The 18,040-nt window shown below is 35.3% G+C and overlaps 1 protein-coding gene across 1 annotated transcript in view; it reads right to left on the minus strand.

The window, feature by feature from the left end:
* LOC120430033 (bifunctional heparan sulfate N-deacetylase/N-sulfotransferase) overlaps nucleotides 1-6,161 on the minus strand; it is a 377,310-nt gene extending 371,149 nt beyond the window's left edge. The window contains exon 1 of the mRNA XM_039595131.2: nucleotides 5,059-6,161. The gene's annotated coding sequence lies outside the window, so the exon portion shown is untranslated. The remainder of the gene's footprint in view (nucleotides 1-5,058) is intronic.
* Between the last annotated feature and the right edge of the window lie 11,879 nt (nucleotides 6,162-18,040).

Genomic DNA, 18,040 nt, shown 5'->3' on the forward strand with positions numbered 1-18,040 from the left:
GATTGTGTGAGTTAAAAAAAGTAAGATTGAAATCAAATTTTAACAAAATATAACAACATTCTTCATGTTTGAATTAAATTATTCTAATTTGCTATATTGATATTTTTAAACTGAAAAATGGTGCAAGAAAACAAAATTATCCATTTCGTAAAATTTTAAAATTTATGAAAAAAAACTTGAATTGTTGTCTAAAAATGTACAAAATTACTCTAAATTTAAATTTCTTTCAGTTTTATCACATTGAGTTTTTTTTTCTATTTTCATTTTTTTATAAATAAGTCAAGGGGGGGGGGCAGAAAAATAAAAAAAAATATAAAAATTTTAATAACAAGCCATAGTCTTCACATTTAAATGAAAAAAGTGTTTTAAAATGCATTTTACACTAGTTCAGTTGTTTTGCAATCATTAGTTTTCAAAAAATCTAAGATCTGACAAAAACTGTATCGAAAAAAAATGATTTTGCATCGAAAATTTTCAAAAAATCTTAAAATTTTTAATAAACCTAAACATGCTAAAAATGATTTTAAACGCAGAAGAATGTATTTTAATTTGATTTCAGCTGGTTGCACTTGAATTTTCATTGAAATTTTGAAGTTTATTGTAAAAATATTTTTTTTTGCCCCCTGATTTTTCGGGCCAATTTTGAAGGCGGGGGGGGGGGGGGTGGAAAAAACTTTTAAAGACTTACTTACAAGACTTACTTTTTTCAACTTTTATCAAATGTTAGTTCCGGCCCGGCACTGATTAAGAAAAATCAGATATGGCCCGCAGGGCCAAAAGGTTGGGCACCCCTGTCATAATGTTTAGCATTTTTAGGCTCCTTCTGAAATAATTTTAATTATAGTGAATTTCTTATGCACAATAGCGCAAAAAGAGTGGTGATTACAGTTGGTAGTGTTACATTTTACAAAATATCCTTGAAATCTTAAAACTTGTTACACAATTAAAAAAACCTAAAAGAACAACAAATGCTGCTTAACCCTTTCCCCATACATGACCCATCATGATCGTGATCAAAATTTACAATACAGTCCAGACTTGATTATCCGATGTTTTTTTTCTTTTTTATATATTTTTGCACCGCCATTTTTACCGCCATCTTGGATTTGAAAATTCTAAATTATTTTAGAGTAGCTTACGGGTCATAATAAGGCTTTTTTGGTCACAATCAGACCTACAAACAACCTTCTAAAATTTGGAAACAATGTACAAGATAGGACAATTGGCAAAAAATATCAAAATTACAAAATTCCATAACAAAAACGTTACTTAATCCACCTTAAGGTGGTTGGTGCCTTCCTCGCATGTTGTATTTTAGGTTGTATTTACAAATTAATTTAAGAGTTTTTTTTTATTTTTTTTTTTCATTTATTGTTTTATAATTATTGATTTTACTTGAACAGCAATTTTCAATTCTTTTTTTTACCAACCCTCCAAAATAAAGGCGAAAAGTCTCATGCGTTATATATTTCAGTAAAAAGTTCGTGTAAATCTTTGTCGAGACAAAATGATGTATTCAGCAATTAATACAGATTAATACAGATTTTTTTTTCCAAAAGAGACGCAGACACTGCAATGTGGCAACCGGGCGATACGCATGCAAGGGGGTGTGGCTGCCAATCCCCCGCGTGGTCAAACCAAAATCCCTACGCATGCTTCGCGACTCTCGCGCGTAAGCAAAAATACCCGGCCTTTGAGGTTATGCAAAAATCACCCTTTTTTGTAGCTACAAAAAAACTTTTTCTTGGCATAACTTTTAAAGTACTTCACCAAACAGAATAAAATTTAATAGGGTCTCAGGGGACCCCAAAACGAACAGTATAAAGCGGATCCGGCCAAAATCGGTTCAGCCAGTTCTGAGATAATCGTGTGGAAAAAAAATCATGTCTACACACATCCCCACAGACATTTGTTCAGAATTTGATTCTGAGTCGATAGGTATACGTGAAGGTATATCTAGGAGGTGTATTTAAGAAGTTCATTTTTCGAGTGATTTTATAGCCTTGCCTCAGTGAGGTGAGGAAGGCAAAAAGTTGGTTTTTCCATACAAAATTGAAACGCTTCACGGAAAGCCGGGTCTGCCCCGAATGCTCCCAAATTTTAGGAGGTTGTTTTGGAGCCTAATTTGAATTAGAAAATAGCAATTTGCTTGAATTGGACAATTTTTGAAGATTTTCTTTGCAAACGTCAAGCGACCCTAATTGCTTTAGGATTCTTGCAACTAATAGCCATCCTTTAGTTTCAATAATGTTTTCTAACGAAGTTTGAACGAATAAGTTTTAAAATGATTTCAATATCAAATTAGAACTTTATGCAACAAGTAGCAAAATGAAGATCTTTTCAGCACAAATGTAACGTTTGACGCCGAATGCTGAAATAATCGTGTTTTGCAACGAACCTCGAATAATAGGCATTTTTTATCTAAAGTAGGTTTTTAAAACTAGAACTCTTAATAAAAAAAAGTCAATTCAGCTATCGAACAAAATTTCAAAATAATTAAAAAAAAACAAACTATTGAAAATTTAAGTAAAAAGAGAAAATAAATTAATAAAAATACTTAAAAAATGGAAGCATTAATGGTTCAGAGAGAATACCAAAAATCAGCCTATAAGAAATAACCCAAAGTTAACAATTAAATTTCAACGTTTTATTTTTAAAATTGCCAAACATAAGATTTTGATATTAGGTTTAAAATGGAAATGAAAAAAGGAATAGACATAAATGAAAGAAAACTAAATTTTATTTTTTTCATATTTTTTATCGGAGGGCGCTCTACAGTTATCATACTTTCAAAGTATTTAAAAATATCTAGACATTCGCTTACCAGATTTCCTTTTTATTTTGTTAATTTTAATATTTTTACCCTATGTTAATTTATCGCGTTTTTAGGATTTAGATGTTTTAATTCTTTTCAATAAAAAAAATCTGGATTGATATCACTCCAAGTTTTACCACTAATTTCATGCGAAATGATTGAAGAGACAAATCTTTCAAACATATTTGTAGTAAATTAAGCCAACATGTCAAGAATCTCATTATACATCAATACTTTGCCTATTTTCAACAATTTTTCAACTGTTTTCATTAATTCGCAATTCGCAATTCGCAATTTTCAGTGTAAGAACGGGCCTTGACCGATCTTATGCACCAGGTTCCCGACGAACACGCACTGCCCTTACACCTACATCTCACCCTTGCTCTGAGTCAGTACGAGCAACACGCTAGAACACACTTTGAGTGTTCGTGCCAGGCATGCACACCTTCTTTTCCGGTTACGCATTTTAACTCGGCCGGGGGTGGTACATTACGTAGGGTTTGATGTAAGTATAAGCGCCTAACCATTTATAGTGTGCCTATCAACTTTCATAAAGCAAAAACTGTTATATTTTTAGTTTGAATTCAAAAACTAATTGTTATTTACTGTGTATTGTTTTCTCCTGAAATCTTCCCTAACGTTGAATCGTGTTAATCTGTTGCTATTTCTTCTGTCGCGGTGTTTTGTTACAATGTTTTGGACCTAAACATGTTATTCAAAAGTTTACCAAAAGTACAATAGTAATATTTGTGTTAATCCTTTAACCATTCCATAAATTGAGTAAGGGCTCAAACCTCACTTGTTTGAAAAAAGGGTGAAGATTGAAAACAATAGACAGTAAAAGAGAATTTATTTTATAAAAATCAAGTATCAATAGTAAGAGAATGATGAGCGTATTTTGAAGAATAAAAATGAGAAGCTAGATGTATTAGATGTAAAATTAGACAATAGTTAATAAATAGAGATACAAAACAAGCTTAGATTATAGTAATGATAATTTATAGGATAGATAAAGAATTATTCAAATAAATAAATTCGCAATAAAATCAAAAAAGATTAGGTCATTCGCTTGATTTGATACTACTAGTACATTAAGGAAAAAAACAAAACAAAGTTTGTTACAGCAGTATCAATTGATAGAAAAGAGTGGAAAAGCTTTGAGAGATAAGAGAATCAAAAGTTAGTAAAATCAAATGTTGGATATTAAATAGAAGAATCAGTGAAGAATTGGGAATCAGAAGAGCAAAATAAAAATAGGAGATAGGTGGTAGCTGAGAATGAAGAGAAGAGAAACCCCGTTGTGCGATGTTTCAGGTACATCCACAGCAGTTGACTCAACATACTGCGAATCAAAACAATACCGTCTACAATCACAAATAACTTCCCTTTCCCACATTGTCGCGCCCCTTTCTTTTAGCCGTCTCGACTCTGACCCGCGGTGGTCAAAGGTTTACGATCCGTTTCCACAGGCCACCAGCTAGGTCATCATGAAAACCAAGCCAACGTGGAGGTAAGAAAATAGGACACTCGCAAGGAACCAGAGCTATACTGTTCTGATCAAGATAATTCGGATGATCTAACAGAACTACGGATGTAGTTAGTTACGCTCCTTCCAGGATGTTCCTTACGTGGACGTCAACCGAAGAGCACGCAACAAGGTCAGTGTCATTGCATGCTCTTAGGTATAAATCCTTGGCCTGCGAGTGAAAGTGAAAAGAACCTTAAATTTAAAGTTAGTTGCTAAAAAAGAATTGAGTAAATTAATCTGAAAATTGCACAAAAAAATATAAAATTATTCTAGAGATAGAAAATAATTTCCAGGCAGGTATGCTTGGGCTTCTTCACTTTCCCGTCTTTTTGACAAAAATCTCAAATTCCCGACTTTTTCCAGATTTTTCACGGACATGACATGAGTGGCCACCCTGAGTTTTTACCAAACTAAACTATTCTTGTTTATGTGGGTTTGCGTGAAATAAAGCGGTAAGTATTTGCATGTTCTTCATACAGGAACAATTAGTAAAAGATTGTTAAATACATTTAAAATAAACAGGAAATGAAAAATGGTTGAAACAAATCGTTAAGTATTTATAATTATTATAAAATTTAAAAAAATTAAAATTTATTTAATGACAAGAGTAAAAAACAATATTATATTATATAAACAATATAAACAACCTCAGCAAGGCAAATCTCATCGTTATCCAATCCTTTTACCAACACAATCACACCCCAGCCACACTTACCAGTGCAAAGCAGCAAGAAAACAAACAAAAAATTCTCTCTCTCTCGCGATCGACCTGTCAGAAATCGATGCTGCTGCGATTTCGTTGCTTGCTTCCAGAATGTCCAACCGGGTCCAGAGCTCCGAATCTGCGGCGTTATTTTTCCCCGTGCGTTTGTTTACGTATCGCCGTCTCACTTGCTCCCTCCTCCCAGCAGCACACAAACACCACGCACTCTCTTTGCTTTCCTGCTTTAAATCAGATTCGGATTATGTGTTATGCTCACACAACACAACACAAAACAGCAACACTTTTGAGCATCACTATTTTTATTTGACTTTTTTTTTTTTGCTTTATTTCGGCTTCTTCTCATTCATCAGCACCTCGCGAAAAACACAAAACAGACATTTTGAGCGATTTTTTGGTGTGTGATTCTTCTCTTTGTTGAAATTTGCACACAACTCTTTGCTCGAATGCGCCGCGGAAACCGCACAAAAATCTTGTTTTACAGCCGTCGGATTAATTGCGCTTGATGCAGTGGAATTTGGGTGTTAATTTTTACTTTTCTGGGACCAAAACATGCTGATTTTCTTCTCAAACAATCTTGTTTAGCACGATTCTCTTCAATGTTGCTAATTATTTTGGCAATCGAAGAGCGCCCCGATGTTTTCTGACAGCTCACAGCAAAACATTAGCACAGCAGGCCAAATTCTTCCTCGCTCTGAAGCTTCCCCCGGAAGAATCCTTCGTGCTTCCTGGCCAACTTGGATCGATCCCGCAGCAAAACAGGTTCATCCGTCACAAAGCCCCCAAAAAAAACCTCTCCTCTGACAAAACGTCAAACTGTTTTCCCCCTTCACGAGCTCCTTCTGCCCCTTGGCCAAGAGTCCTGTCGGAAGTCACCGGAACAGCTTCAAGCACTGCCCTTGAAGTCTCCTGACGTCAACATTCCGGAAGTCCACACGCACTTTAAAACCGACGAAGACGACGATCGCGAACCAACTTGACCGGGGAAAACACGGTTCCCCACGGAGCCACGGAACAAACACACACGGGACGCACGTCCGGACGAAACGCGTTCTGCACCGAAAGTGAGAAGCTCGAGAAAAAGTTGAACAGTGGGTGGCCGCGGCGGAGCGAAACCGTCGTCTTCGGCCCGCGAGAGGTTTGTTTTGAATGTGGTTCTGTCCGTTTTTGACAGCCCGGCAAGGGTGCCGGATGGATTTTTGTTGGACATGTCTGCACAAGGGAAAGTGGAAAATCTGTGCGAGTCGTGTTGCAAGCTTGTCAGCAAGTGCACTGAGAGAAATAAAATTTGATTTACACTAGATTTATATTTGGATTTAAATTTTGATTTTTACTCTGTGTTTCTGCCCTCCACATGTTCTTTCAAGCTATACTTAGTATTTCTCGATCAATGTGTGAGCCAAGTTTGTTGTGATTCCTCTGTAAAGATTAAAGAAAGTCGAAAACATTTATCAACCATATTTTTTTTAAATAAAAAGTGAAAAACTAGGTGAAAACTTAATAATTTTCATGACAACAATCTAAAAACTAAAAATTAAAAACTAAAAACTAAAAACTAAAAACTAAAAACTAAAAAATAAAAACTAAAAACTAAAAACTAAAAACTAAAAACTAAAAACTAAAAACTAAAAACTAAAAACTAAAAACTAAAAACTAAAAACTAAAAACTAAAAACTAAAAACTAAAAACTAAAAACTAAAAACTAAAAACTAAAAACTAAAAACTAAAAACTAAAAACTAAAAACTAAAAACTAAAACTAAAAACTAAAAACTAAAAACTAAAAACTAAAAACTAAAAACTAAAAACTAAAAACTAAAAACTAAAAACTAAAAACTAAAAACTAAAAACTAAAAACTAAAAACTAAAAACTAAAAACTAAAAACTAAAAACTAAAAACTAAAAACTAAAAACTAAAAACTAAAAACTAAAAACTACACGCAAAACGGACATTAGGTATAAATTCCTAATTTTTAGTATTGTTTGAACTTATGTTCTAGCTTGTCAAATTATACCTAAAAATTAGTTTTTTTTTCTTCCTAAAATTTAGGATTTTTTTAGAACACTGAAGTACTTCTTAAAAATTCCTAAATTTTAGTATTTTTTTTAGTTCTAAAATTGCGATTCACGTTTTGACAAGTCAAAACAAAATAATTTCGTGGCTGTGAGTTGGTGTTCCGCAGTGCTGCTGAAAACTTAGGAACTTTGGCAAGGTAAGTTTTGTGCAGGAAGAAAAGTGGTTCTCCGGTTCTGCACGGAGAACGGAACCCGGAGCATCCTTATTAGAGGAAGTGTGGCTCGCGTGCTTGTGGAAGAGGAGGAGGACGGAACCTTCAACTCCCGGCGGAATTAAAAAAGCCGCCACTTCCCTCTCGTGCTCTGGAGGACGGATCTCGGGACGGATATTTGCGGAAGAGCTGGAAAGGGGAAGTATAAACGGACCCAACCGTGTAGATTGTGCGACCATGGCGATTGTGTGAATGAAAAGTTGTATCGAGTTTGAGTTTGACGAACCAATTTTTATCTTTTTGTGATTTGGTTGGACGTTGCGTGTGTGTGTGTGTGTGTGTGTGTGTGTGTGTGTGTGTGTGTGTGTGTGTGTGTGTGTGTGTGTGTGTGTGTGTGTGTGTGTGTATGTGTGTGCTCGTGTGTGTATGAGAGACTGAAAGTGAATGGGTGGGGGTAGACGAAGAGAAAGAGAGAAATAAAGAGAAAGTGGGAGAGAGAAGAGGAGAGGGAGAGAAAAAGTGGGAAAGAAGAAAGAAGAAGAGGGAATGAAAGAGAGCGAATATGGGAAAGGGAGAGAGAAAGTAGAAAAGGGAGAGAAAGGGGGAGTTTGTGAGAGAAGGCTGGAGGGGAAGAGCGAAAGAAAATGTGGGAAAGAGATAGGATGAGGGTAGAGGAAGAGAGAGATAGAAAGTAAGAGAGAGAGAAAGTGGGAGTGAGAGGGGCAAAGATGAAGAAAGAGAGAGATAAGAGATATAGTTGGAGAGAGAGTAGGAGAGGGAGAGATAGTAGGAGAGGGAGAGATAGTAGGAGAGGGAGAGAGATAGTAGGAGAAGGAGAGAGAGTAGGAGAGGTAGAGAGAAGGTGGGAAAGAGAGAGGTGAGAAAATATGGGAGAGAAAGAAAGGGAGAGAGGGTAGGAGAGAAAGAGAAAAAGTTGAATTGAGAGGAAGGGAAGAGAGAGATAGCAGGGAACAGGAAGAGCGAGAAAATAGAAAGAGAGGGGAGAGAGAGAAAATTTTAAAAATCTCTAATTCCAAACATTTTAAAACTCCAAAAAATCTTATATTCTACAATTCCAAATATTTAAAGATTAAAATGTTGAAGTTGTACAAATATCAAAATATTAAAATAATAAAAGATAGGGGAACTATACCCTTTCTCAGCCTATTTCTATTATCGGCCTATCCGCACTTTGATCATGAATTACAGCTTAAATAAAGTGTTTTTGACTATTCCAAAGTAATAAATAGTTCAAATAAAAGTGAGCAAGCAACTCTTCGTTGTTGGTACATCTGAAAATGTTGATTTTATAGCGAAAAACGGCAAAAGTGATGAGAATTGGTCGAACGGCTTAGTGTGATTAAAATGGGTATATTTCCCCTATTTAAAATAAATAAATATTGAAATATTAAAGATATATTATATAATATTATACAAAATAATAATTTTAAAATATTCAAATCATTAAATATTTATTTTAGGTACGTACATTTATGCAAAAGTTGTGTTTTATGTAAATAAAAATATTAATATCATTTAAAATTTTGTTTTTCTTCTGCCTGCATAACTCTTGGAAAATACCTAATTTAAAAATTAAAACATTGAAATATTAAAACATTAAAACATTAAAATATTGAAATATTAAAATATTAAAATATTAAAATATTAAAATATTAAAATATTAAAATATTAAAATATTAAAATATTAAAATATTAAAATATTAAAATATTAAAATATTAAAATATTAAAATATAAAAATATAAAAATATAAAAATATAAAAATATAAAAATATTAAAATATTAAAATATTAAAATATTAAAATATTAAAATATTAAAATATTAAAATATTAAAATATTAAAATATTAAAATATTAAAATATTAAAATATTGAAATATTAAAATATTAAAATATTAAAATATTAAAATATTAAAATATTAAAATATTAAAATATTAAAATATTAAAATATTAAAATATTAAAATATTAAAATATTAAAATATTAAAATATTAAAATATTAAAATATTAAAATATTGAAATATTAAAATATTAAAATATTAAAATATTAAAATATTAAAATATTAAAATATTAAAATATTAAAATATTAAAATATTAAAATATTAAAATATTAAAATATTAAAATATTAAAATATTAAAATATTAAAATATTAAAATATTAAAATATTAAAATATTAAAATATTAAAATATTAAAATATTAAAATATTAAAATATTAAAATATTAAAATATTAAAATATTAAAATATTAAAATATTAAAATATTAAAATATTAAAATATTAAAATATTAAAATATTAAAATATTAAAATATTAAAATATTAAAATATTAAAATATTAAAATATTAAAATATTAAAATATTAAAATATTAAAATATTAAAATATTAAAATATTAAAATATTAAAATATTAAAATATTAAAATATTAAAATATTAAAATATTAAAATATTAAAATATTAAAATATTAAAATATTAAAATATTAAAATATTAAAATATTAAAATATTAAAATATTAAAATATTAAAATATTAAAATATTAAAATATTAAAATATTAAAATATTAAAATATTAAAATATTAAAATATTAAAATATTAAAATATTAAAATATTAAAATATTAAAATATTAAAATATTAAAATATTAAAATATTAAAATATTAAAATATTAAAATATTAAAATATTGACATATTGAAATATTTAAATATTAAAATATCAAAATATTAAAATATTAAAATATTAAAATATTAAAATATTAAAATATTAAAATATTAAAATATTAAAATATTAAAATATTAAAATATTAAAATATTAAAATATTAAAATATTAAAATAATAAAATATTAAAATATTAAAATATTAAAATATTAAAATATTAAAATATTAAAAAATTAAAATATTTAAATATTTAACTATTAAAAAATTAAAACATAAAAAAACCAAAATATTTATAAAAAAGATAAATTTAATATTAAAAATATAGATGCATTGAAAAAATAAAATATAATTTAAATTTTAATATTCATTTTTAGGTGAGAACATTTATGAAATAGTTGTGTTTGATATAAATAAAAATATTAATATCATATAAACCATTGTTTTCTTCTGCCTGCATATCTCTTGGATAATACCTAATTTGATCTTTGATTATTCTTAAGTATAAGTAATTTTCGATCCCTCACGTTTATAGAGAATACCTCAAATTTAGGTATTTATGCCTAGAAATAAGGAATAAATGGTCCGCCATCTTTGATTATACCTGATTATCAGTAATTTTGGATCTCTCACTTTTCCAGAAAATACCACAAATTTATGTATTTATACCTAGAAATAAGAAATAATCATGGTCCGCCATCTTGGATTATACCTGAATGTCAGTAATTTTGGATCCCTCACTTTTCCAGAAAATACCTCAAATTTAGGTATTTATACCTAGCAATAAGGAATAACCATGGTCCGCCATCTTGGATTATACCTAAATATTAGTAATTTTGGATCCCTCACTTTTTCTGAAAATACCTCAAATTTAGGTATTTATTCCTAAAAATTAGGAATAATAATGGTCCGCCATCTTGGATTATACCTGAATATCAGTAATTTTGGATCTCTCACTTTTCCAGAAAATACCACAAATTTAGGTATTTATACCTAGAAATAAGGAATAATCATGGTCCGCCATCTTGGATTATACCAAAATATCAGTAATTTTGGATCCCTCACTTTTCCAGAAAGTACCTCAAATTTAGGTATTTATACCTAGAAATTAGGAATAATAATGGTCCGCCATCTTGGATTATACCTGAATATCAGTAATTTTGGATCTCTCACTTTTCCAGAAAATACCTCAAATTTAGGTATTTATACCTAGAAATAAGGAATAATCATGGTCCGCCATCTTGAATTATACCTGAATATCAGTAATTTTGGATCTCTCACTTTTCCAGAAAATACACGGTTACAAAAAATCCCACTTTTGGGAGTTCAGATATCCCACTTTTGCCAGTTCGCTGAAGCGAACTCGAAAAAGTGTGATTTCTCGAACTTGTGAAATGGTGAAAATCATGAAAAAACAAGATCGATTCATCGAACTCCCAAAAGTGTGATTTTGGACTTAGCAAAATTTCGCATTTTTTTGGAAACGTTTCAAGTTGTCATTTTTCTCAGGTTTTCGTGCTAAGGCGGTTCACGGATCGGAACAGGTAAGTAAGTTCCGGGTTCCGGGTGAAATTTGGCCACCGTAGATCGGATTGTTTCACTCGCAACGGTGGCCAAGTGAAGTCGGTCCCTCAAAGGACGGATTTTTACAAGAGAATCTGTTCCTCCGGAGGACGGATTGCTTGCAATGTTGGCAGGAGGAACTAGTCCACCGGTGGACGGTTTGTCCTCTAAAGTTGGAAAGGGGAACTGGTCTACCGTTGGACGGATTGTCTGCCTAAGTTGGCATGAGGAACTGATCCACCGGTGGACGGATTCCTGGGAAATGTTTTTCAGGACGAATCCGTCCACAGTCGAACGGCAATGGGACAATGTTTTGCAGGAGGAATTCGTCCACCGGTAGACGGATTCCTGAGAAATGTTTTGCAGGAGAATTCCGCCCACCGGTGGACGGATAGCCTGCCTAAGTTGGCAAGAGGAACTGGTCCACCGGTGGACGGATTCCTGGGAAGAATGCCGGCCTAAGTTGGCAAGAGGAACTGGTCCACCGGTGGACAGATTCCTGGGCAATGTTTTGCAGGAGGAATCCGTCCGCCGGTGAACGGATTCCCTTCCTAAGTTGGCTAGAGGAAATGGTCCACCGGTGGACGGATTCCTGGAAAGATTGCCGGCCTAAGTTGGCAAGAGGAACTGGTCCACCGGTGGACGGATTCCTGGGAAGAATGTCGGCCTAAGTTGGCAATAGGAACTGGTCCACCGGTGGACAGATTCCTGGGCAATGTTTTGCAGGAGGAATCCATCTGCCTAAGTTGGACTGTCTGCCTAAGTTGGCAAGGGGAATAGGTTCACCGGTGGACGGATTTCTTGGAAATGTAGTTGATCAGTGAAAAGTTTTCTTTTCATAAATTCAGTTCTGGAGTTTTTTTTAGAAAAGGTCCAATAAACCAAATTTTCAGTTTTAGATTTTTTGGTGTTTCAAAAACTGGAAATTGGGTTTAATGGACTTAAAAAAAAACTCCTGAGTTCAATTATGTAATAATTTAAAATGTTTTTACAATTCAAGTTTACTAATCATTCTATTCTAGTTTCAGGTCGTCTCGAGATCCAAAATCTGCGATAGCTGCCGCCAACATACTGCGGTTGCGACCGGAAGTCGGCATCGCTCAACCAAGGTGTTAAAAGGTGTTGAACTTCGCTGGTTGAACCTTCCCGTTTTTTCGTATCGATTCCATCACCATCAGTGAGAACCCGAGATCAAGGCGGCCCTTCAAACCGGTACGACCAATTTTGTGCTATACTAACAATTCTGGTACTAACTTTATTCTAATTTTAGGCCGCCTCGAGAGATTCAATGGGCTATCAAATTTCCGACCGACGTTACATCGCCCACTCGGTATGACGATGACCATGTCCGTTGAATGCGCTTAAAGTGGTTCAAACCTTCTACAATAGCGAGTGTCAACGATGCTAGGTTTAAAAAGATAAGGAGCACTCCGGGCCAGAAGATATCAGCGAGCCCGACAGCACTGGGCACGGATTGGCCTACCTCGAACCGGAGTTCCGCGCTCCATTATTCGGTACTCGCCGAACTTGTTGGCTTCGCTGGTGAACGCTTCCCGTACTAGCGGCTCGTACGGATATATGTCGGCTAGTGCGCTGGGACCGGCGCTTGGCTTTCACGCGGTCATGCCTTCACATCTGCAGCACCCGGACCTCACCCGCCTACAGCCAGCATGGTTTCGTTGAACCATCCGCTGCATCCGGGACATTCTTTGACCAAGTCGCAGGTTAGAAGCTTCTGCAGTGGATCTCCTGATCAGCACTAACGTCGAACTCCCTATTTACAGCAAATCACCAATCCCTCTAGCAAGAAGCAGGACCTCCTCATCCATGCACCAACCAGGTGACACGACAAGCGGCGGCCAGCGCCAGCAATGGTCAGCAGAAGAAGTCCCGCTTCAAACGTGAACCATCTCAGCACGATCCAATGCACAAGGGAAGTCCCCGAACGGGTCGGCTATGGTCACCTCAGCCCAATGCACGCCATGGAGAGTAAGGACTTTGCTTCGTTTTTATAGGTTTATAGGTTGAAGGTTGCTGCAAGGCATACTCCCGGCTGGAGAACCTCAAAACACATCTGCGATCGCACACCGTTGAAAAGCCGTACACCTACCACCCAAGTTGTAGCAGGGCGTTCAGCAACGCGTCCGATCGGGAAAAACACCACGGCGGGAGAGACGACGGGGAAAGCTCGAACCACCTGTTCGTTCAACGGAAGCCCCCCGGTCAGAGGCTATGCAGAGTGGCAAGTCAACGAGCATGAGCAGTCCGAGCATCAAGTCGGGGTCGGACGCACACTCGTCGGGACAACCGTCGATCAGCAGTCCGATGTCGATTACGGCGCTTACTGCTGGGCTGGTGGACGACAACGACGGCGGCCGCATGCACGGCGTGGCCGTACGCGGACGAGGATTTGGAGTTAAGTTTGAAAGTTGGTCTACTGACGTATTGAGCTTGTCTAACGAATGGTTTCTTCAATTTCAGGTTGCCGATCTGGCACACGTTCTGCGGGAAATGGTTGACCTCGGTGGTCCAACCACAGTGACAGCTGGTGCCGGAGATCCTCAGAATTGATTCCAGAACCACATCAACAACAAGGGTTCTCTAATGAGCAATCCGCTGCCCAAAATCCCGGAGATCAACAGTCAGCTCCACTTTGAGCTTAACAGGCGAATAACCGATCACGAGATGGAACCGGGTTCGACTTCGTCTCCGTAGCCATCGTCCCTCGAAAAGAATAAATGCCAGATAATGGATTTGGGAGGTTTGCGACCTCCGTCGCCGTCGTGCAACACCAAGACGATGATGACGAACGCGTACCTGAACCCGGGCGAGCTACGACGGGATAGCAGTAACAGCACCACGAGGATCACCAGCACGGAGCCGGATCACATTTTGGTGCTTACCAGTGTACGTCGGGTGGATCTGCGGCTGCAGTGACCAAGAAAGTACCCACACCGCCGGTCAGCAAGTTGCACCCCAACCAGGAGATGGTCGAGAACAAGTTGGGCCACATCGGCATAGTGACAAAGTAATCGGCCTGGATCATCTTCGTGACGGCGGTGCCAGTGACTGCCGGTGCAGCAGCAGTCGCTAGACCAAACTGCTCCCTCGTCTCAGTTTCCTCCTTGAAGGAAGCAATCGACACATCGGTGAACATCACCTTGGCGGCCGGGACAGCTTCCAGCAGCGTCGCTAGATCCTTTTCCTGCTCCTTAAGATTACGGTAAAAGAACAGGTCGGATCTGACTGGTGAAGGTGCTTACTGCTAGGCTGGTGGACGATTACGACGGCGGCAGGGTGAGTTTGAAAGCTGATCCAGTGACGTATTGAGCTTGTCTAACTCATGGTCTCTCAATTTCAGGTCGCCAACCTGCCCATCTTGCGGGAAATGATTGATCTCGATGGTCCGGCCTCGGCGACAGCTGGTACCTGATTGCTGTTGCCCTTCGCCAAGAACAACTGCCAGATGACGGATTCGGGAGGTTACAGCATGCACTCGGCGGACATTAGCAGGCGGAGTAGCCAAGCATTGCTACAAAGCTCGATCTCGACGATGCGCCCAAGCAGCTACAACAACTCGTCGTTCTACATTCCGAGCTCACCGGGAAGCTCGTGGCGGTCCGGTTCCATGTCTCACCGCCAGCCAGCAAGTTCCACCCCAACCAGGATGCCGTGTTGGCCGAGGTCGAAGAGGGTGAAATGGCCGAGATCAAGATGGGCCACGTGACGTGACGATTTGCAGCAGCATCACAAAACAGCTTCCTCCAGGACCGGCCAGAACAGCCTCCAGCAGCACCGATTGGTCCTTTAGGTCACGGTAATAGCACAGGTCGTATCTGCAGCTGAATAATATATAAATATAGTGTATTTTATAAAACATATTTTTTATGAATAAAAATTTCGTTGTTAATTTATTTTCAATTAAATTAAATTTAAATCGGATTCCAAAAGAAAAATCACAAGCGCCCAAAGATAGGCAACCTGCAAAGCCTCTAAATCCGGTGAAATATTTCGCCATGCTCGAACTCGGCAGTTCATGAAAATCATGACATTTTAAGATCGACCCACTAAACCATAAAAATGGTTATATGGGTTGAACTCGAATTTTCATGATAATAACCATAAATATGGTTTTATTTGGTGAGCGTGTACCACAAAATTCAGGAAGGTGCTGTGTCCTATCCCTCGCCTAGACCAGACCAAAATCCATGATTAAACTGACAGACCAAATCTGTCAGACCAAGACTGTCAGACCAAAGAGCAAAAAGTAAACAATCTTGGTCTTCGACGTAGGTGCACACAAATCAAGAAAATAAAATTTGAAAAAGAATTTTATTTTTCCAATTCAATGACTGGGTTTGGACTGCAAAATGGAATGTACGTCAGAAAATGATTAAACAGTGCGGCGTCCTGTACACCGACAATTAATTAAGCAGTTAAAAGCCTTATTCTTCCATTTTAATTTTTGATTGCGTATTCGGTTTACACCTGAAAAATCTTGAAATTATTTATACGGATTTGTGATTCCTCTCTTTCCATCATTCCCTTGACAAATTTAGGTATTTATACCTAGAAATAAGGAATAATCATGGTCCGCCATCTTGGATTATACCTGAATATCAGTAATTTTGGATCTCTCACTTTTCCAGAAAATACCTCAAATTTAGGTATTTATACCTAGAAATTAGGAATAATAATGATCCGCCATCTTGGATTATACCTAAATATTAGTAATTTTGGATCCCTCATTTTTTCTGAAAATACCTCAAATTTAGGTATTTATTCCTAAAAATTAGGAATAATAATGGTCCGCCATCTTGGATTATACCTGAATATCAGTAATTTTGGATCCCTCACTTTTCCAGAAAATACCTCAAATTTAGGTATTTATACCTAGAAATAAGGAATAACCATGGTCCGCCATCTTGGATTATACCTAAATATAAGTAATTTTGGTCCCCTCACTTTTCCAGAAAATACCTAAAATTAAGGTATTTTGGTTCTACAATTATACCTAAAATATAGGAATTCTCGTACTAAAACGCTATTAGTAATTTTATTACTAATAGCCGATTAGTAATAAAATAACTTATTGCAGTCAGGTTCGATTATACCTAAAAATTAGGAATTTATACCTAATGTCCGTTTTGCGTGTAAAAACTAAAAACTAAAAACTAAAAACTAAAAACTAAAAACTAAAAACTAAAAACTAAAAACTAAAAACTAAAAACTAAAAACTAAAAACTAAAAACTAAATCTTACATTTCTTTCGAAACTTATGATTGAAAATCAACTGAACTAGTGTAAGATGCATTTCAAAACACTTTTTCATTCATATTAATTTGTTTTAAGTAACCATTTGTCAGTTACACCCTTACCAAAAATCATGATTTTTTGAGTTCCAAATCCCACTTTTCATACGATTTTTTGAGTTCAGGTACTACAACCATAAAAATGGTTATATGGGTTGAACTGAAAAATTCGTATGAAAAGTGGGATTTGGAACTCAAAAAATCATGATTTTTGGTAAGGGTGTAATGCTTTTGTTGTTGCCTCTCATTTGACACATGTGCTCAGAAAAATCTGCGTCATCATTGTGTGTAATTACGACACAACGATAAAGCTTATTTTTCTGAGTACAATGACTCTTTGTACGACCGCAAAGGATTTGAAATTGATTTTTAAATCAATTAAAAAAATATATATCGCGGCCCTTCTTGGCAAAAAAGTTACTATTGACACGTCGTTTCAATGGGATAGTTGATCCAACGAAAAACTATTGTCTTGACCATTTTTTTATTGCATTAAAATGAAAAAATGTGTCCCGAAATGGTTTTAATCGAGTTTTTTACGGTTGTACACAAAAATTTGTGGTGACATAGGAATAAAAACATAAAATTTAATTTAAGAACGAGTGTTAACTTTTTGCCCTCTATAAATTAACGCAATAAAAAAGATTTTGAAAAAAATAATTTTGAGAAAAATATAGAGCATCAAAAGATAAAACAGGATCAGCTCGATTTTTTTTCAAAAGTTGTATTGCTTATTGCGAGATAAAATCACGTTTCTCCTGCGCTGTGACTGACAGGAGATTATTGCCGCCTTACTACCGCAGTGTAAAAATTAGCAAGTTGAACTGAAATTCTACGTTGATTTGGCTGTCAACTTGATTTGTTTTGAATATTTTCCAAAAAATCAGCTGAAAACTCAAGGCAACCTTTGACAACAGCCAAAAAATTGTTCTGCGGCTGTCATGCGGCCATTATCCTGCGGTCATATCAGCGCGCGCGAACTCTAATTATAGACGCCCGCGATAATATTAAACGCTGGAATTCAACATAACAGAATTCGCATACATAACCTCAAAGTTCGAAAATTTCAATCGACATTTTGCGCGTATTACCGAAAAAGACACGCGGCAAACCAACCTTGGAACGACGCACCGCACTCTCGGCAACTGCGCCCTGTCAAATCCCATACTGCACGTTTTGTTTTTGTTGATCTTCTTCTTGGAATCA

This window comes from Culex pipiens, chromosome 3 (assembly GCF_016801865.2).
Source record: "Culex pipiens pallens isolate TS chromosome 3, TS_CPP_V2, whole genome shotgun sequence".
Lineage (NCBI taxonomy): Eukaryota > Metazoa > Arthropoda > Insecta > Diptera > Culicidae > Culex > Culex pipiens.